The sequence below is a fragment of the Lissotriton vulgaris genome, chromosome 8 (genome assembly GCF_964263255.1).
Source record: "Lissotriton vulgaris chromosome 8, aLisVul1.2, whole genome shotgun sequence".
In the NCBI taxonomy this organism is placed as follows: domain Eukaryota; kingdom Metazoa; phylum Chordata; class Amphibia; order Caudata; family Salamandridae; genus Lissotriton; species Lissotriton vulgaris.
In genome coordinates, this window is record NC_141696.1 from 1,302,469,233 (window position 1) to 1,302,491,581 (window position 22,349).

Below are 22,349 nucleotides of genomic sequence, written 5' to 3' on the forward strand. Positions count from 1 at the left end.
TGGTCGTCATATGGAGAGCTGCTAAAAGACTGGTTGGTTCTGCAAAATGACGGATCAAACGCCCCTCTGGGAGAGCACTATGCTGAATAAGATTGCCACATTGGAGGGGTTTGGAGAATGGGACGGCCTAGAGATTACAATGCTGGGAAAAGTGGTGAAGGACGGCTCTGTCAAGGATTTCACCACCATTATTGAAGAATTTGGGTTTACACATACACAATTTTGTAAATATCTGCAGCTATCCCATATCTGAGAGATCTTGAGGAGTTGCCGGAGTTTAGCCCCAAGTGGCCAAACTGGTCATGTATGAACCTCCTAGCTGGGGGAAGATGACGCATATTTACAGGTCACTAGTAATTATTATACCTAACAAATTTGCCAGAGTCGTCTGGGAGAGGTATGTGGAAAAGTTAAGAAGACGAAGAATGGACATTCGCTCTCAGTTCCTCCCGCAAGGCTGCTATATCAAATCGACTTTACCTCATACAGTTTAAATATTTGCATAGAATCTGTTAACACTTGAGAACATGTGGAGTCTTGGCTAAGGAGCTGGCCCAGAGACAAAGGAAGATTAACAAAATATCAAATTTTTGAAAAAGGACAAGATAGAAGGTTCTCCGACTTGCGCACAAATGTCTAATAGTAGGTGAAAACAATTCTCAATGCTGCTACAAGGGACAATAGTGACGTCTATCTAGCGTCATAAACAATGTAGTAAACTACATATGAAACATTTGTAAACAATATATCCCGAGCAGTTGCAATCCGAGTTAGGAAAAGCAATAAAGAAGAAAAAGTCTTTCAATTTCAGTGTCAATCTTCTTCTTTTAATGTTCTCAAAATGATATTTCTTCAGATCTTTAGCCAACACGTGTTTCGTCTACAGCAGTTTATGCTGTTAGATTTCGTCAGGGCTGTCTGTCTGTTAGAGCTAGATCAATATTTCTGATTAAATTTCTCCCATAGACAATTTCAATGTCACTCGTAAAATCTTAAAAGGACTGTCCAGTCCGATGAAGTGGCAGAATGAAAATAATGTTCTTGAAACACAAACCCACGTCTGGGCTGGTCAATTCCCACAACTGTGTGCAGTTGGATCTGAATCTCACGAGTAATCCGGGCTAAACGCCGTGCCCGGATTACTCGTGAGATTCAGATCCAACTGCACACAGTTGTGGGAATTGACCAGCCCAGACGTGGGTTTGTGTTTCAAGAACATTATTTTCATTCTGCCACTTCATCGGACTGGACAGTCCTTTTAAGATTTTACGAGTGACATTGAAATTGTCTATGGGAGAAATTTAATCAGTAATATTGATCTAGCTCTAACAGACAGACAGCCCTGACGAAGTCTAACAGCATAAACTGCTGTAGACGAAACACGTGTTGGCTAAAGATCTGAAGAAATATCATTTTGAGAACATTAAAAGAAGAAGATTGACACTGAAATTGAAAGACTTTTTCTTCTTTATTGCTTTTCCTAACGCGGATTGCAACTGATCGGGATATATTGTTTACAAATATAACAGAATATCAAGAAGCAAAACACTGACATACAAAGCAACCAGAAGTCTCAGTGTGTTAGGTCAATCAACACAGAAGGAGCACAAGGGGGAAACGGTCAGGTCGACCTCGACTCAACAGTCTACCAACAAAAATGAACCTGACTGATCTTGAACAACAACACTCATCTTCAAGACAGTCGAGGGGTTTTAAAAAAAATCTTCCTCCAAGGCAAGGCCCACTGCCACTAGCCTATGTGTCCACTTGTTCAATTTCAAAGCAAAAAATGTCAATACACCACATAAAAGGGGAATTTTTCCCACAAGTTACATGAAAAAATGTGAGAAAGGAAAGAAAGCACCTCAAGGTAGTAACACCAAGGGGGGCTTGCTGGTTGGTACTCACTAGCACACCCGCTTATCATCATCGGTTGCTTTCTTCCTGTAAAGGAAAAGTGTGTGTTTCATCATAGAGTTCTCAGAAGTGAGAGAAGGAAAAAGAGAAACAGTGAAAAAGCAAATATAAATGCACTGTCTGTGCTTGTGTCACTAAAGCGCCCTCTGGTCCCCGTAAGAAAAGGAATGCAATTCTCAATGTTTAAAATGAGGTGCAACTCACTAGCTGGGCATAACTTTATTCCGTGCTGTGAGCGACCTCAATTTAAAAAATGGTTTATATTAAACCATTTTCAAAAGCAGAAAGCCGACATGTTTCGTTGCCGCCAATTTATGCAACTTCATCAGGGCTGCCGGGGTAACCAGTATTCACCTCACTTGAGACTCACACCGGACCGAGTGGTTGCGATCGTCCCTCGTACCTGCAACAAACTATTCGGGGACCACGCACCAGCTGGTCTCATGTCCCAATGGTGAATACAATCATCAATGTCACTGCTACCGTATCCTGTGGGCGTCTTAGTGCTCTGTCCTAAGATCAGGGTGTTAGGTGGCTGGTACATGTTCAAATCTGATCAGGGCTAGCACAATTTATCATTCTGTGAAGACTGATAAAATGAACATCACAAAGTACAGAAACTTTGATCCCTGGTGTTTGCAGTTGTTACAGACACCAGTGTGGTATTCAGTTATTAAAGAAAATTTGCCCACACACCAATTTGAAGTCTGCAAATGTTTATTAACAAAAGAAAAGCTAATCTGTGAATCACAGAAGCAGGCGACAAGGGATCCCCAGCACCCCAATGAGCATAAAGCTATTCAAATAGAGAGAAGACTCAAATGTATGTTTTCATACATAGGTATCCCATGGAGATCATCTAATGATACAGAAACAAAGGTGTTACACAGGTGTAGAATCAGAAGTCATGGGAGACTGTAAACAACTTTCAAATCGATACAGAATGTAAACATGAGATGCTGAGCAAGATATTTAAAAATGACTCACCTCCAGTACCAGGCATTTGTCAAAGACAAATAAAAATTGGAGCAAGGTTAGCACTGAGCAGAAAGATGGTTGTGGCTGTTAGAGGTATTCTAAAGTAATATTTTAAATTTACCACAGTTATCCCTACTCAATAACTCACAAGATACCAGAAAAGAAGCCTCAATAAACACTAAAGAGCACCTCTCCCATCACCCGCGACAATAAACATACTCAACAAGCAAAGAGCCACACAAAACTCAACTTCCTCATTCAAAGTGCCACCTCTAGTTTTGAAGTTTGATGGGTGCAGACTTTTGGTTTCCAGTGGAAGAGATGGCTAGAGTCAGTGGGAGACTTTCTAGAAGCGGCAGCAGCCTCGCAAGACAAGCAACAACCAGGGCCGGCCTTAGGCATGTGCAAGGTGTGCACCTGCACAGGGCGGCCAAACCCCAGGGGCCGCCACGAGAAGGATTCTGATACATATTCGTGGCACTGGTGCCGGCGGCCCCTGGCAGGATTTGGCCGCCTCCGACCCCGGCTTCCACTATTATTAACTTCCAAAGCCCTGACAGTCATCCCCCCCTCCCCTCCCCTCCTCCCTTTCACTGCCTGGCCTTTGGCTCCGTACTGACCTGTGTTCCTCGTTCCTGATTGGCAGTCAGCGGCGCCGGGGTGTTTCAATCATGTCACCAAGGCGGGCGGCGGTTGCGGATGGCAGACGCCGGAAGCCAAGGGTGATCTGCGCGGCGCGCAGACTCAACCTAACCTCCTCATACTGCTTCCCGCGTGCGGCGTGGTGGCGTATGTCAGTCTACAGCCATAATTTCTGGTGGTGGTCGGACTAAGCTGAGCTGTCCAGTCCTGCTTCAGAAAGTCAAGTACAAGGTAAAAGTCTGAACGCACCTGGCGTGGGTAAGGGTTGCAGAGGCAGATCAGATCTGAATGTAGATTCTGCAGTGCTGTAGTCACACAATGTGTCACTCTGAGTGACCCTGGGAGTAGTACTGTCCTTTCCGGCGCATGCCTGCCCCTGGCCCTGGGTCTGATGGAAGGCTGCACACTATTAGATCATGTCCAATGCCAGTGTTCATAGCGGCGCTGCGCAATAGTATTATGCCTCAGCAAAGGTCAAGCCTGTAGCTGCCAGTCACGAGAGAAAATGGATCTGGCCGGCCCCTGCCTTACTCGTGCCCGTTTCCACTCTGCCCACTATAACAAATTCATCTGTGTCAGCTCAATACTGCTCCGTAGGCGTGACGAGTAAATAAAAGCATCTGGGCAGTCTCTTACCAGTTATCTCTCCCAGAAGCAGGAGCAGCGCACACAGACGCTGCATGGTGGTGGGCGCTGTGCCAGCTGCGGTGCCCCCACAAGAGCCTTAACCGAGTCTGTCCACGCCAGACCCTGCGGAGCCCGACCCACGGTGCATAGCAGGCTACCAAGGCTAGGCAGTGCCAGGAGGCCCCAAACACATGCCCAGGCGCACAGTATCCAAAAGGAAGTTTTCAAACACTCCCGTCTGTCTCGAGGGCCTGCCCGGGCCCTGGGCACACTCGTGCCTCAGTGTTGATCTATTTTTTTGTGATGATGCAACTGTATTTTGTTAAATAATTATGTGTATCGATATGCCAGATAGCGGGTTGGGGAGGGGGGGGTTGAAATGCAGCTAGCTGGTCCGCGTTTTAATGTCCATGCTGTAGCTATGACCTCACTTCCTGGAATCAAGGACAGAGTTCAACGAGTGTGCGGTGCAGGTCTGTCTCCAGGAGCAATAAATACATAATACTGCGGTGAAATACACAATATGACTGAGTCCATCTACCCCAACTTTACTGAAACTATTGTTTTAGCCTCGAAATGCATCTGAAGTCCGAGATTCTAAACCAGCGCGTGCACTCACCAGTACTCGGCGTGCATTTGGACTTTGGCTGAGCTGGGCTTCTCCATCCTGCTGCTGCTCGCCCTGCCCCAGACCCAGCCAGGCTCACAGGAGCCGGATGGAATAAACTGCAAATATAGGGTGGCAGGTGTGTCTTTCAAATATTATACTGCAGCAAGTTAAAATGCGGGAGAGAAATCAATTGTCGTAAAATTATGCGAATCCGTGGGGTAAGTGTTTTCTGTGCATGCGGATTTGTAGCCCCTGGCACACAATGCATTATCTGGACTGGTGCATAATTTCCAGAATTTAACAAAAAAGATGTGTAGCTCAATTGGATCGAAAGTTATTAAAACAGGCTACATGGGGTGAAATGCAATGCCAAAACATTTTACGAGAGTTAATTGGCCTCCTGGTCTGCTTTGGTTGCTGTATGCACACCCAGAGACATGACAAATAACGTATTAGAGGTGAATTACATTGCAAGTGTAATCTGCTACATTTGTGACGTTTCAGTACTTAAGATGCCTATATTTTTCTATAACAATGGAATCCATTTTGTATCTATGTGTTTTTTTAATATTTTCAACAACTAAGGAAATAGTGTGAGCATTTAAAATATGTGCTATCACGTAGCTGGTGTTCTAATTTACAATAAATATTTGAGGCTTCACTTTATGTTCAAACCAGTTGTTTCACGTGACTTAGGGTGCTGGCTTTCATTCTCATGTTCATGCATGCATGGGATAAGGCTAGACCTATTTTTATTATAATTTTGTGGACTGTTGGAGGGGGCGATGAGGAAGAGTTTCCATTTTAATAGCCCGTTTGCCTGTTGTTGCACTGGATGATGGCCAATCCTGTCCATTTAGTGTTTACTGCTAGGTTCTATGTTTTTCTTTGGTTGTTGTGTAAATACCTTATGTGAGTCGTCATCACTATAATGTCTGGTACATTCTGCAATTGCCCTGAGTCGTTGCTGTTTCTGCTTCCCTATACATGGTGCTTTGTTGTAATCATCGACATTCCCGTGTAGGAGAGCGAATATCGAGGTATAGACGGTAGACCATAGTAAATATGGCATCGATATTACTGTTTCCGGGCATAGAGCCACCGATTCTTTCTCTGTGGGGGGTTGTGGGTCCGGTGCCCCTGTCATGGCCCTGGCACTGCAGCCGTCTGTGCCAGTCCCTCACGTTGTGTGTCACAATGCCCTCCTCCTCCTAAATCATATCGTTCTGAGACGAATTCGGAAGGGTAGGAGCAGCCGCAGGTACTGGTCATCTAACGTCTTTTCTGGGAGTATTATTAAAACACCTTCCTGAGCTCCGCCCCGCCCAGACCCCCTCTTCCGGGGCCCCCTACCTACGACCGCCCCTACAACAATAGCAGCTTCAAGCGGGCCATGACGGCAGCCACCTAATGGAACACTCTCTGTAAGAAAGTCAGAAATATGCAAAAATCTCAAAGCAGCACTGTGTGCACTTTCAACCCTAAGAGAAATATAGACCAAGAGCGCCACTTTTTCAGCTTGGCAGGTCAGAAGCCAGTCAAATCCTTAGCAGCCTTTGTTGTGAGGCTACATAGCCTGGTACAAATGGCACTTTCAATACATTCACAAATGAAAGTACAGTTGTCTGCAGATCGCCGAGGGCTGTCTGTCAACAACAAAGGCAACACAATCTGCTCAAAAATCTACACTCTTTGTAGGGAATCCTCAAGACAGCTAAAAGCTGTGAGCTGGTCAAAGACAAAAGCATCAAATCTCACTGCAAGTAAGGATTGCAAGAAAGAAGGGCGTGAGGAAGTGAGCCAGTCACAGAAATGACTGAAGGTGCCCTTACCAGGGAAGTGAACCAGCCATTGGAACATTGTTGCTGGCAGGACAACATTCCTGACATTATTCCAGACAAAGGGAAATATGGCTTTACCTTTTGGGGCCTGGAAGTGTTAGAAGTGTTCAGACTGATCAAATCCTTATTGATCTTTCACAAAATAAGAGAAACGTTCCTGTTTGACTTACAGCAGAATGAAGAATTCTCAACCTTATCCTTGTACTATTTTGTCTGGAACAATAGCTGCCCCACCCTCATGCTCTCTTCACCCCTCCACAGGTACAATACATCACCATGCACTTCTCTATGCCAAAATGTCCCCATTCCACTTGACATTGGCTTATTATTATTAAATGTTACTTTACTTCCTGTCTTGTCCTTGGTCACACCTTTCCCGCTTGACTAAATCACATTTCTACTCCCTCTCCTACTCACCAACTGTACTTTCTACTTCCGCCCTCTGTCTCCTCTGCCTTCCCATTTTGCTACTATAACAGTAGTAAATGATTTCAGGATTCTGTGCTTCTACAATTGTCCTTGTGCCAAAAGACAATTGGGAGGTCAGATAAGAATTTGTGTAGACATGCAACCATCCATTCTTTACAGTCGGAGGAACCATCCCCTTGTCCCTTGCATTCATGATGCATCTGACGAATGGTTAATTTATTCCCTAAACTTGAATCTAACAAGTATTGTCATCATTTAGAAATGGAAGCATTATCATTATACATTACAACCTTCACCATGCACTCAGGCCTGTTCAGCTATACACCCTGGTAATTTGAGATATCATCTGCAGGTAGACATATAGAAGATCATTTAAAGCCTTTTTGTTTCTCTCAATTAGAGTAGCAATATTTTGGGATTTGGCTAGGCCAAATAATACCATGATTACATACTTTTCAACTTATGTAAAGAATTGGCAGACGTGGAACTGAAGCTGAATGAGAGCAATATACTTTCTGTCAGCTAGTGCTGAGGTTCTTTGGACACATCTTCTCTCGTGAAGGCATATTGACTGATTCTGACCCTGGGTTTAATGATTAATTTTACCAGGTACAACTAAGATTTTGCTCCAATCAGTGTGCCATTGAGAGAGGCCAGGAAATAGGAACAGACTGCTTTTGTTGGTACCAAGGCTCGCATTTTAGAGGCGACCTGTACTACTTTGACCCTGCAAAGATTTCCAAGGTAGTTGTTAAAGTCCGTCCTGTGAACTGGGTGTCCATCCAGACGCTATATGAATTTGACCTAGAATCACCAGAACTTATCATTCCATATGCCAGTTGGACTCTGACCAAACATGAGAAAGCTTACTTGCTAACTGAAAAGATGACACTTGAATGTGTGTGCATGGGATCATATTCCTGTATGGAGAATCTTTTTACTGTAATGACTAACCATCAGTATATTTGGCAATCCCACAGCTAGATTGCCCCTGTATATAGAGGGTTTGTAGCTTATACACACTTGGCACAATTCACATAAGTCAATCAATCATTCAGGGTTCCTGTAGAGCGTGACTACTGACATGTGAGGGTCTCAAGGCGCTGAGTGGTGGGGGCAGGGGGTAGATCTACGTTTTAGTTGAAGAGACAGGACTTGAGGTCCTTCTTAAATTGCAGAAGCGAAGGTGATTGCCTGAGGTGCTGATGCAGGGAGTTCCAGGTCTTTGCAGTGAGGTCGGAGAAGGAACTTGCTCCAGCAGTGGTCTTGCACATCTGTGGGATGGTGGCTAGGTCCAGTTGGGCAGAGCGGAGATGTCCGGTGGGAGTGTAGAAGGAGAGGCAGTGGTTGAGGTATGCAGGTCCTGCGTTGTAGATCGCTTTGTAGGCGTGCGTGAGGAGCTTGAAGGTCATTCTTTTGTTGATAGGTGAAGGTCTTTCAGGTAGCCGGTGATGTGGCTGCGGTGTGGGATGGTCAGGATTAGTCTGGTGGAGGCATTCTGGATGTTCTGCAGTTTCTTTAGGAGTTTCTGGGTGGTGCTGGCGTAGAGTGCCTTGCTGTAATCGAGTTTGCTGCTGACTAGTGCATGGGTGACCATTTTCGTGGACTCTGTGGGGATTCATTAGAAGATCTTATGAAGCAGGCGGAGCTAGTGGAAACAGGAGAACAAAATGGCATTGATGTGGCTGTTCATTGAAATCAAGGAGCCCAGGTTGATGCTGAGGTTTCGTGTGTAGTCAGTGGGTGAGGGGGGGTGGGGGGGTGGGGTTCAAATGCTGCGGGCCACCAGGAGTTGTCCCAGGCCGAGGGAGTGGAGCCCAAGATGAGGACTTTGTTCTTGTCTGAGTTAAGCTTGAGGCAGTTTTCCTTCATCCAGGTGATGAATGCCTTCATCCCGTTGTGGAAGTTGCTCTTGGTAGCTGTGGGTTCGTCAGTAAGGGAGAGAATCAGCCGGATGTCGTCGACATAGGAGACGATGTTTTGTCCGTGGATTCTGACGATGGCTGCAAGCGGGCCATGTAGATGTTGAAGAGGGTGGGGACCAGGGAGGGTCTCTGAGGCACTCCACAGCTGATCCCTGTGGGATCTGAGTTGAACTGTGGAAGTCAAACTCTCGGTGTTTGGCCAGTGAGGAAGGAGTGGATCCATTGTAGGGCTTTGTCATGAATGCCATCATCATGGAGTCTTGTGCAGAGGGTGTGGTGGGAGACGGTATCGAAGGTGGTTAAGAGGTTCTGTAGGATGAGGGCAGCAGATTTGCCTCGGCCGAGGAGTGTGCGGATGTCGTCTGTAGCAGCGAGGAGAGCGGTCCTGGTGCTGTGGTTGCTTCTGAAGCCTGAATGGGAGAGGTCCAGGATGTGGTTTGTTTTGCTGAACTTGGAGAGTTGGGGGTTGATGGCTTTCTTGATGACTTTGGCTGGGAAGGGAAGCAGAGAGATGGGTCTATAGTTCTTGAGGTCCATCAGGTCGGCAGAGGGTTTTCATCAGCAGGGGTTGACATCTGCATGCTTCCAGTCTTCAGGGAAGGTGGCAGACTTGATGGTGCAGTTGATGGTGCAGCAGAATTCGGATGCAATGGAGGTAAAGGCTCTGTTGAAGATGTGGTCAGGGCAGGAATCAGATGGGGATCCAGAGTAGATGCTCTTCATGATCCTGAGGGTGTCCTCAGAAGTGACAGTGGCCCAGTTGGCCAAGGTCTGCTGGGGTCTGGAGCCATTGGGTGTGGTAGGTGGTGTGGGTCTTGGGTTGCGAACCTGTCATAGATCATCCTGATCTTGCAATGGTAGAAGGTGGTGAGGTTGTCCCAGAGGTCTTTATGGTTTAAATCTTTTATTGATTTTCAAACAGAAGACAAAAAAAGATCCCCAGCCTCCTGAGGACAGGGCAGTGACGACAACAAGTGTTGCAAATAATAGCATCACCAAAGTAAGATGAGTGGACCAGGTCTATGGGAAGAAACAATAAGTAGGGGTGGGAAAGAACAGGACAAACAACTAAAACCCAACTTTACCACCCTCCACCCCCCATTCTTCCCCTCGTCCACAAAAGTAAAAGAAAGAAAGAAAAAAGAGAATGAACGCTCTAGAAGTCAGCGTGGCCGCTTAGGATTACGTGAGGAACTATCTTGCGGATTTGTGTATCAGCAAGGTGAAGAAGTCTGAGATTTCGGGGGCATGTCAGTTCTCGGAATTCAGAAGTGAGCAAGGTCAGAAAGGGTTTCCACAGCTCTGGGAACTCAGACCATTTGCCAGCTAATGTGAGGGTGAGCTTTTCCATCCCCAGTACCTGCCAGAGCCTCTTTAGCCATCCGAAGGGTGTTGGGAGCTGGGCGAAGCACCAGTGTGCATGAAAAATCTGAATGGCTGCGCCCAGTGCGATAGCAATCAACCGGCCCTTCCAGGACTTTAGAGGATATGTTATAGGATTGGGCAAGCCCAGGAGAATGTATGCAGGAAATCACAGGAGTTGTGTTTCAAAATGGCTGTCTACCTCATCAATATATGGGACCAATATGGTTGGATGCGGTCGCAACCCCAGAGAAGATGCGTGAGAGTGCCCACCTCCAAGCAGTCCCTCCAGCACAAGGCACTCTGTCGAGCATCGAAGCGATGAAGGCGCTCCGGCGTGTAATACCAATAGGTGGCTACCTTAGTCAGTGTCTCAGTGAGTCGTGTGTGGTGTGCTGAGTGCCGCGCCCTATGGTATATGCCATCTCACTCTTTATGGCTAAGCTTCAGTCCCAGTTCCCGCTCCCATCGCATTTGGCCAGAATTGTAGGTGAGAGTAAAAGTTGTTAATAACTATTTATAGAGATCGGAGGTGATTTTTTTATAGGAGGAGCGAGTGATGAGCCCTTTTTCATAGGGGGTCAAAAGGCTCTGGGCGCCCGGTTTGATGTGCGGCTGAAGCGCCCAGTCCCTGAGTTGAAGGTAGGGTAGGCGTTCCGATTCAGGGATGTCATAGTCTGTCTTGAGTTGTGGGAATGGAATAATCCCTTCTAGGTCGAAAAGGTGGCCTAGGGATCGACATGCCGTGGGACGCCAGGCTGCGAAGGCCTTAGGAACCATGCCAGGATGAAATTCTGGTTTATTGAATAGGGGAGTTAGGGGGAGGGAAAAGAAGTCAGAGCATGGAGGGTGTTAGTATTGTCCCAAGCCTTCATTATCATACCTGTGATGTATGATGCATAGAGATTGGGTGGCCTATGCATCTTACGAAGGAAGGGCATGCCCTGTAGGGGCATAGCTGCCACTGCCTGTTCTTGAAACAACCAGTGTTTCTCCAATTCTAGGCAATGCCATTCTACTAGATATAGAAGTTGTGAGGCATAAAAGTAGACCTGTAGGTCAGGGACCCCAACCCAACCCATCTCCAGTTAGAGAGCGGCGATCGCATGCTTGAACCGGGGCTTAAGGCCCTGCCAGATAAAGTGTGCTAAGTCAGCTTGTGTTTGTTGAATCCAGCCTGAGGGAGGGCGAAGGGGAAGGGTCTGGAAGAGATACAAGATCGGGGCCGAATGTGTGCATGAAGTTTGGAATAGTTGATGTCAGTAGTGGCTTGTATGGTAGACCCTAGTTGAATTCCCAGATATAGGATCGAGGAAGTTGACCATTGTAGAGTGTGTTTGTCTTGCAAGTGAGCTAAAGTGGTCGGGGAGAGAGAAATGTCGAGAGCAATTGACTTATCCATGTTGATCTTGTAACCGGAGGCCTGTGCAAAGCAGTGTAGCTCAATGAAAAGGGCACACAGCGCAGAGATCGGGCTAGAGAGGGAGAGCAGGATGTCATCTGCATACAGGCTGATTGTATAGACATCACCTCCAAATTTGATTCCCGTAATAAGGGCGTGGCGTCTGATCCGTAGTGCTAGTGGTTCCATATAGAGCGCGAATAGGAGGGGGGAAAGGGGGCACCCCTGCCTAATATCTCTACCTATAGAGAAGCGTGAGGACGTTTGACCATTCACCCAAACCGTTGCTTTGGGTAAGCGGTAACAATTGAGAATCCGAGTGCGTAGTTTCTCACCAAGGCCAAATCTTTGCAGGACCTGCTCTAGATAGGGCCAATGTACCCTATCAAAGGCATTTTCGGCGTGGATGGCCGGCAACATGTACTCCACTTTTGTGCGTGATGCTTTCTCGGTCAGGTCGAGGACTCTCTTAGTGTTATCACTTGTTTGCCTTTGCGGGATAAAGCCCGCCTGATCCGGTTCTACCAATTGGGGCATATATGGTGCGAGACGAGTTGCGAGAATGCTAGTGTAGAGTTTAACATCTATATTTAGGAGGGAGATCGGTCTATACGCGCTGCTGTACATTTTATCTTTCCTGGGTTTCGAGATGACTAAAATTGATGCTTCCAGCTTCTCCTCTGAATTGGCCCCAGCTTGTGCAAAGGTGTTAAACAGGTCCCGCAACAGAGGAGACACTTGGGTGCAAAAGGTTTTATAAAAGGCCGCTGCGATTGCTGCGTCGTCCATGGTAACTTCGCCCCAGGAAGAGCAGATGGTCTGTACGCCCTGTCGCTGCCTGGCTTCCTGCAGTTTGTGGGCTAAAAGGCGACCACACTTGTCTTCCCCGGTGTATTAGAAGGGGCGGAGACAGAGAGCCGCGTATTCGGCCCAGTCCTGGTCAAGTGCTGTGAGCTGTTTCCGCTCCACGCATAGTTGGTGCCAAGCTCTAGTGGCTCCAGTGTGCTGGTGCATCTGCTCCGCAACTCGCTGGGTAAGCTCGGCACGTTTCTGACTAAGTTCTAGGTTATTGGCTGTGGATATGGCTATATATTCCCCCACAACACCACCTTCGGGGGCTGTCCATTGTGTCGCTAAAGAGGTGTCTGGATTGGCGTTGAGGGCAAGATAATTAGTGATAGCGGCTTTAATTTGGTCAACTGTGGAGGCCCGGTGAAGCAATGTGTCGTGCAATCGCGAGTGTCTCAGTGGTTGTCATGCAGGAGGGAACTGAAAGGAAGCAATGACCGGGGAGTTATCTGATACGGACGCTGTCAGGATCTCGGAGTCAGTTGCAAGCGCTTGTAGTGGGGTGCAACTAAGGAGATAGTCTAGTCTAGCATATGTTTTATGAGCTCCTGAGTAAAAAGTATAGGCTCGGCTGTGGGGATGGATGTGGCAGCATAGATTGATAAGCCCCAGGTCTTGGAGACGAGCCAGCCCTGTTAGGTAAAGAGCACCAGCCTGGCTCGTTCGTTGGCACGAGTGGTCGTGAAGATTATCAAATACTAAATTCAGATCCCAACCCAATAGCAGGCGCCATTCCGAGTTAGCCGTCGCCTAAGTTAGTGCGTCATGAAAATGTTTTTCTTGCCCCTCATTGGGGGCGTATACAGATCCTGCTATGAAGGACACCTCAGCTACGAGAAACTGATATGTGAGCAAATGATCCCTAATCTCGGCCTCTTTCTAGAGCACCTTACCCTGAAAGGATCGGGAAATGTAGATGGCAACCCCGGCTGACTTAGTAGGGTTAGAGGAAAACATATGTGTGGGAAAAGCTCACAATTTCATCCTATGGTGGTCTTTGGGGATAAGATGTGTCTCTTGTAGAAGGCAAATGACAGCTTTGGAGTGTTCCAAATAGTGAAGGACAGCCCTGCGGTTAATTGGGTTGTTCAAGCTACGTACATTAAGTGTTAGAATTCTAAGAGGTCTGTGTGGCATCTAGGTTGAGAAGAAATGCAAGCCATGTCATGTCATAAGTTGTGGTACGGGCTAAAGGATGGAAGACTGGGAGAAGGCAATCCATATCACCTAAATGATAAATGGTCCGCATAGCGCAAAAGTGGTAGGTGGACGAGGGGGCCGACCCCCCCCCCCCAAAAAAACCCCTAAAAACAAAGCCCCAAAACAACATCCAGATGGGGACAGTTCGAACAGTGAAGGTCAAGAAATATCGTTCGTCATCCTGAGATGACCGGTCAGTCAAAGAAGTGGTGACCAACAGGAGTGCCACTCAACCCGCCGCCCGCCTAGACCCAGTGAGGAAGCATTCAGAAGATCCAGAGTCCCAGAGGCTTTCATTTGGTGCTGGGGCCTTCCCTGTAAGGGCCTCCGATACAGCAGTAAGGGCTGCCTGCTGACTCCTGGCTATTTCTGATTTGTGTGGTTTTCTGGAATGCCTCCATCTGCCTTGCCGCTGCCACCACAACGGGGATCTCTCCGGCCCGACCCGGTGCTGTGTTCATCGTCGTCTTCGCTCGGCAGGGCGATGCCCAGCAGTCGGCAAGAGTCTAGAAGTGAACAAAGCTGGTGGAGTTTGCCTTTGTAGCGGAAGATAAGTCGGAATGGGAGCCCCCAAGAGTACAGAATACCCTGCTGTCGAAGCTGTTCGGTCACAGGACGAAACTGCCAGCGACGTTGAAGCGTGATCAAAGCTAAATCCTGGAATAGCACCCCGGAGAATGTCCCTGGAAGGAGGTGGGGTGAAGAGATCTCGCCTTAGTGAGGATGGCTTCCTTGGTCTTGAAGTCCTGAACGCACACCAGGATGTCTGCTGGAGGGGCATTGGGTGCTCGGGGCGGCCCAACCCTGTGCGCTCTGTCTAGGATGATTTCAGCATCATGGGAGTCGCCAAGCATGTGACGAAAGAGGGCCTTGGTAAATGTGAACAGATATTTGGTGTCCTCTGCAGTTTTCACTCCACGAATCCTGATGTTGTGTCTGCGGGACCTGTTTTCCAAGTCCTCCAGATGTGTTTGGATGTCCACAGGCTGATCCTGTAGTCTGATTGCTTCCTGTTGAAGCATGGTCACTCGGTCACAGCAGTGTCCCTCTTCTCCTCTAAGGTGGCCACCCGATCTCTGACGTCATCCACGTCCCTTTGTATCTCCTTGATCTCCGCTGCAAGTTCAGTTTTTACCGATTTTATATCTTCCCTGAGGGTGAGAAACAGTGACTCCAGAAAGGCTTTTGTTACAGGTTCGTCACCAGAGGTCGCAGAGGGTTTAGAGGACTCGGCTTCGGGGGCAGCAGCAGCCATGTTGAGGATGGATTGTGAGCGACCAAAGATGTCCTTCAGATGTTTCACCTTTTTTGTCCTGGACTTGGACATGCTCTTCTGCCACCCCAAGGCTTGTTATAGGATGGGGACGGGTGCCAGAGGGACAACCACTGAGCCAATAAGGCATCAGGCAGGCGATACGGCAGGGGCCCTAGGTGCACTGTGCGATCTGCGTCTGTCCACTGCAATTCAACCTGGGCCTTCCGAGTCCGTTGCAAATTAGATGTCTCAGAATGAAGGCAGAATTGCACCACCACACTCACCGACCCCTCTGTGCTCCAGTGCCTTATTCAGTTATCGCTGGAAGGAGTGGCCAGAGGGCAGTGATAGGAAGTGAGGACTGGGGCACCAGGCAGCAGGCCAAGCCCCAGGGGGAGAGTCACAAGTCTTTGCAGCCTGATACAGCACTGCACCCCTAGGTTCTCTGAAAATGCGCGGGATCTGTGTGCTGTGTATTCAATTGTCATCTGCATTCAGGGGCTGCCTTTGCTTAAATCATGGGGCCCCTGCTGCACCGCTGCCCAGAGTACGCTCTTACGAGGAATCTGCTGGGAGTATAGTTCACTGATTCAGAGCCCAGCCCCACGTGGGCCGCTGCTGCAGGTGATCTCAGGGAGTCAGACTGTCCTTATCCTGGGATCTTCGCCCTCCGCCTGGGACGACTCCTGGTGGCCCCCTGCCCTTGGCAGCACACCCAAACCAACGGACCACGCACGAAACCTGGGCTTCATCCTGGACTCCTCCCTCTCCTTGACCAGACAAGTAAACGCTGTCTCCTCGTCATGCTTCAACACCCTGTGCATGCTACGAAAGATCTACCGGTGGATCCCCACCGAGACTAGGAAGACGGTCACCCAGGCCCTCGTCACCAGCCGACTGGACTACGGCAACTCCCCCTACGCCGGAACCACTGCCAAACTCCAGAAGAGACTTCAGCGGATCCAGAACGCCTCAGCAAGACTCATCCTGGACATCCCCCGACACAGCCACATCTCCGAACACCTGAGAGACCTGCACTGGCTCCCGATCAACAAGAGAATCATGTTCCGACTCCTCACCCACGCACACAAAGCCCTGCACAACCAAGGCCCAGGATACCTCAACAACCGACTCAACTTCTACACTCCGACCCGCCAGCTTCAATCGACCAGCCACGCCCTTGCCGCCGTCTCCCGCATCCGAAGAGCCACCACAGGAGGAAGGTCCTTCTCCTACCTGGCCGCCAAGACATGGAACTCCCTCCCCACCCACCTTCGCCTCACCCAGGACCACCTCTCCTTCAGGAAGCAGCTCAAGACCTGGCTGTTCGAGCAGTAACAGACCTCCCCCCCCCCAAGTGCCTTGAGACCCTCTGGGTGAGTAGCGCGCTATATAAATGCCTTGATTGATTGATTGATTGATATGCACCATGCTGTGTGGAGGATCTCACAGTGCAGGCCCAGGATTTGCGCTATCCCCAAGGTGCCACCAGAGGGAGTCTCGCCAGGGAAGCTACAGAGGTGCTCAGGTCTCCCTCGCGCTCCCCCGCGGGCGTGCCCAAAATTGAGGCCGAGGATCATCCCGGCCTGGTGTGCTAGCGAGCTCAGTCAGTGCGTATTCAACGCCTGCAGCCGGGCACGATGGAGGCCAACCGCCGTTCTCAAGGAATGTCAGGCAGGAGTTGAGGGTGTTCGATTTGAGGCCCAGGCCTCAAATCGGAGGCCTGGGCCCCGTTGCTGGTATCAACACCCTCGGGGATACGCAGGACAGGGTCTACCAGGGCTGAATCCGGCTCACCTCTTCATGAGGCGACACAATGCGCCGGGTCGATAATTGGTACAGCAGGCGGTGTAACGCTGCAAGCCGCTTCTTATCCCCCAGGCCTGCAGCAAGGCGCCCAGCTGTCTCTTCTCTCACCTGGAGTCCGTGAGGTGAGAGTTACTGCTGGCATTGGGGCCACTTCCTAAGTGCTTCTACAGGCCGTCGGGTCGGTGATTACCTCTGCTGCTGGAGTAGCGTTGCGGGCTGCTGCTGCTCTTCCGATCTCGCAATCAGGCACTTCATCGGCCTTTTCACCTACCTGAGACCCCAGGGCTCTTCATGTACGTCACCCCAGGCTCCCGCACCCCAGGCGGGCAGCTCTAGAATGGAGGCCAGGGATCCTATGGCCTAATGAGCTGCACGCTGTTTACTGCTTGGCCCTCCCGATGTGGCGATCCCTATCTTCGCAAGACACCGGAGTCACCCGCTGTAACCCTGAGGAGTGTTCCAGTAGAGATGGGGCAACTCCCTGGACTTCGCCTGCTCCCGCAAGCCCTGCAGCAATCAGAGCCAGGCCCACACACAGGCGCCAAGTCCGGCGCCCTCCAAGGTGGATCAAAATCAGCAGTCACAGGCAGCCGGGCGGCATGTTAGGCAACCCACGTGTCATCCGGGTTGCCAGTAGAGCGGCTGGGTGTTAGACAGCTGGCCTCTGTGGTCCAGACTCTGGGCCACCTCATTGTCGAGGCCGCTCCCAGGCGTCTGCAATGGGAGGGCCGTGTCACCTCTCACGCGGTACTGACGAGGCCGCCGCTTACTTCTTCTGTGGGGGGCTACAAGGCCAGTGTAGGGAGAGCCTCATCAGAGAGACCCTCCGCCGATGTCTCAGGCTATATCAGCACCCCGCAGAGACCCATGAGTGCTATAATAGGCGGGCAGGAGCTCCGAACAATGCGTCTTACCTCACCGCCATATTGGCCAAGTCCCCCGTCACAGAGGTCTTTAAAGGGGGGAATGTCTGTTGTCTATGTGCTGGGTTGGGAAAATTGTTTGACCACAGCGAAGAGTTTTTTGCTGTTGTGTGCATTGGCATTGATGCGTTCATGTATGGCTGCTTTTCTTGTTGTTTGATGAGGTGTTGGTGTGCGCTAACAGTGGTTTTAAAGGATGCATAGACTTCCATGATCTATCTGCTCCTCCATCTTTTCTCGAGCCGTCTGCAGGTGTGTCTGGACTCTTGGAGGGTGGGGGAGAACCAGCTGGATTTCTTGGAAGGCTGCTTGCCTGAGGGTTTCCTGAGGGAAGCCAGTATGTTGGCACTGTCAGAGATACAAAGATGGATATTGCGTGCTGAGGTGTTGGCGAACATGGATGGCGGGGGTCGGGTTTTGCTGAGGGAGGTGCTGAGCTGGTACTCGGTGAGCTGGTCTTCGGTGACCTTGTTCCAGCTTCTGCGAGGATAGCGGTGGGCATGGTGGCGCACTGTGTATCTGTTGAAGAAGTGGACGCAGTGGTGGTCAGTCTGGTGTGGCTCAGAAGTGTGACTGACAGATATGTTGGTGCTTGCGGAGAAGATGTGGTCAAGCGTGTCCTTCTGAGTTAGTTGAAGTTGTGCCAGGTTGTTTGAGTCCGATGGTGGTGAGGCTCTCCAGTAGGGATGAGGTGTTGTGGTTTTTGAGGTTGTCCAGGTGGAAATTGAGGTTGCAGAGTAGGACTTAGTCTGTTGAGGCTAGAGCGTGGTGAGCGATAAAGTCAGCTATGGCTTCGCCGAAGGGTGGGCGGGGTCTATGAGATCTGAAGACAAGGGTGCCGCAGAGGGTGGCATTTGGGTTGGTCAGGAAGTGGACATGATCCATGTTGTGTGAGTGGTCGTCGGAGCTAGTTGAGAGGTGGAGGGTGTTTTTGTGTACCATGGTGATCCCTCCTCCCAGTCAGTTGACGAGGTCCTTGTGGAAGATTTTGCAGCTGTCAGGGATGGTGTTGCAATGTCTTGAGCTAAGGTGGGTTCATCCAGGTTTCTGTAAAAAAGGTGAATTTGGGGGAGATGGAGTCGAGCAGGTCCCAGATTTCCATGGTGTGTCTTTCGAGGGAACAGTTGTTGTTGAGTAGGATTTATCTGAGGCGGTCATGTCCGGTTCTTGAGTGGCATTCAGTCGGAGGGTCTGGTATGTGGAGGCAGGAGAAGGTGCAGTTGCGGCAGGTAAACATGACTTAGGTGTTCTTCTGTGATGCAAGGTGGCAGGCAGTGGTAAATGTGAACATGTATATTAACTTATGTGTACATTTACTCCTACACCGAGGTGCAACTCTCTGCTTTTTGCTATTCACCACTTCAAGTGGCGATTTACACCTAAGTGTAGACTAACATGTCCCTGTCAAATTAGGAGTAAATCCTCCTACAACAACATTTATGAGTGTAAAGTTCTTATTACTAACTTTTTCACCTGTTGTGGAGATCTCCCCATGGGAAAGTTTAGGAACATTTTATAAAGTGTATTTCTTTTCATAATAAATAAATAAAATATTTTAATGTATAATATAAATGTGAATGAATTTTAAAATATTAATTATTACTCTAGAAATAATAAATAAGCAGCATGGTAAATCCACTTGACAATCCCTGTTTGTCCCTCTATTCCCACCCACGTATGTGTCATTGTGCTAGTGCTACATCTCTTCCTGGTTCCAGTGTGCTGCCCATCTTGTATCAACTCATGTCCTGTCTTGTTGTCGACCATCTACTCCCTGATATCTACTGGGTGCTCCTAGCACTCAGGGCCCGGGCATGGGGGTACTGTGGGTGGTTGTGTGCCCCCCCCCCCCATATGCCCTAACATTGTCGACCAGGCTCGTAAATCATCTTCCACTTTTTCATCACGCCTAAGCTGTTTCATTCGGACTGCCTCTGCAGTTGCCCATTCACATACATCTCTTATCCACATAATTATTCTTGGCGGAGTGTGAATCATCCACAATATGGCTATTCGAAGTTTTGCAAAAACAAGTCCGAGCATTACAAATTTCCTACTGAGTTTTTTATTCTTGGGAGTAGGTAATAAACCTAACATCACCGTACGGCTCTCTCTGGATACCTCCCACCCTGTAGCTTCTTTCAATTTGGTTAAAATGTCATTGCAGTAAGGGGCCAGGAATGCACAGGACCATACCATATGTAAAAAGTCTGCTTCTGCTTCATTACAGCTGGGACAATAGCCCGGGTAAATTCTACTCAGTGTTTTGGGGGTAAGGTAAGTTTGGTGTAGGAAGTTATATTGAACCAATTTAAACCATGCATTCGAGTTCACTCGTTTAACCCCCTCATGTATTTTGATCCAATCATTCGTCATCAGTAGGGCCCCTTACAACTACATCCCACCATGTTTGAATAGGGAGTATCTTGTCCATCTTGGATTGCCCGGTATAGGTGGGAAATAGAGTGGTGTCCTTGGGTCATGTAGAGCATTAAGTGGAGCACATTTGCAATAGGAGGCTTTTCCGGAAATGAGGACCATAATTCCTGAGCTACCTGGGAGATCTTCCTATATTACAGAAGCTGCCCATTTCCTACTTCAAAGGTGGACTCTGCACTCTCGTGCAATAAATTGTTTATTTTCGCAGAGGTCTCCCATTGTTAGGCAACCACCCTCTTTCTATTTGTGGACAGACATAGAGTCTGCAATTTTGGAAAGGGGTTGTGTCACCCATAGTGGCATATCTGGGACTTATGGTTCCCGACCTATCACTTTTTTAACTTTATATTCCCAGACTTCTGGCACGTGACAAATTATGTAGGGACAGGCAGGGAAAACCCTCACCCCCATCATTAAAAGCTCCGGTAGTGAGCCTCCATTGAAGGTCCCCGCCAGGAGCCTCGTCTCCCAACTATCATTTTCATCTAGCCAGTGGATTGCATGCTGCAGTTGGGAAGCCATGTGGTAAAATTCTAAACAAGTCACCTCCAGCCCCCTTTTTGCCATGTTCTCTGTAATGTCATCAAAATAACCTGTTTAAGTTTAGAGCCCCATAACAGTTCTACTATCAAACTATTTAGTGTTTTAAAAAAGTGATTAGGGATTTTTTAGAACGAGTGCTGTACTGCATGTAAGCACCGGGGCAAGATGATCATTTTTGTAATAGAAATCCTGCCCATAATGAATGGAGGCAACTCCTGCCAGAAATGCACTGAACCCTGTATTCCTTCTACGACCTTCCCTATGTTGAGCTCCAGATATCTCTTTGGTGTACACGCCAGTCTAATTCCCAGATATTTGGGCTTGGTCTCCACCTATGGAAGCCCCACCACCAGTAATGTCTACCTTGGCTCTAGGGCTAGCCGTCTAATCGGAATTAGCTTCGATTTACTGGAGTTTGTTTTCAGTCCTGAGATTTCGCTGAACCTCCGCAGTGAGTCTAATAATATATAGACCACCTGTGCTGGTTGCCAAAAATACACCAAGGTATCGTCTGCGTACATAGAGACCACTGATTAGTGTTGCCCTGCGATATTCCCCCACCTACCTATCTTCTCCCTGAAAGCCGCAGCTAACGGTTCCATCGCCACTGAAAAAAGAAGCGGCGACAGTGGACTCCCCTGTCCAGTGCCAGGCCCTCGAGATAATGCCTCCTACTCGTAACCTGGTGTGGGGGGCAGTATACAGCAATTGTAACGACTTAAGGAACCCCACCCCCCATTACTCGCTAATATTTAGTGAACTTGGTTCAAAGTTGTATATTTAATTAATAAACATTTTTTTAAAGTGTAATCTGAAAGAAATTACTTTATTAATAGAAACTATTCATTATTTATAATATTTTGTCACTTAGAAATATCTTTATGTATATATACAGATTGTGAAATGTTGGAATATTTTCTTTAATTTAACATTAGTTCCTATGGGGTGTTATTTTAATTCTCAGCCTCCTCTGTTTTCTATGGTAGTGTGGTGCAGTACTAGTGGTTGGCCGTGTGTAGCTCTTGGCGTACTACAAGGCTGGGCTAGAGCACATTGAAACTTTTGTTGACACCTTTCAGACTGTAGTAACTTCATAAGTGAATTTTGTGAATTGCAATTGTCTTACTATTTTTGTGGGTGTGAGTTTTGTAATAGCATGTCCCCCCAAACTCCTCTTTAAGTGTCTCTAAACCCCTGATATGTACTAGCAATTATTCCCCATTTTCCCACCACTCCCCCTGGTCAATCTCACATTACTTACTAAATCGCATACCCAGGGTGGAGATCGCCACACAGAAAGGATAAGATAGGTGGAGGTGTCCGGCCTTGGGTTTGCGAATAGCCTTTTGTAATACAGGAATAGTAGTAATGTAATTCTAATTTACGTACTACAAAATGCAGTTTGTTAATAAGTATCATTAACTTTTGAATTGTGCTCCAGCTTGTTATATATAAAAACTGGGAAAATGTCTCCTGCAGATTTCCCTTGCTGTTGATGGACAAATGGCCTTGACCCTGCGCAAGAGTCATAGGGCAACTTTGACACAAAACATTTATTAAGGCATAAATCTGGTTCCCCTTCCTGGATGAACTGGTGT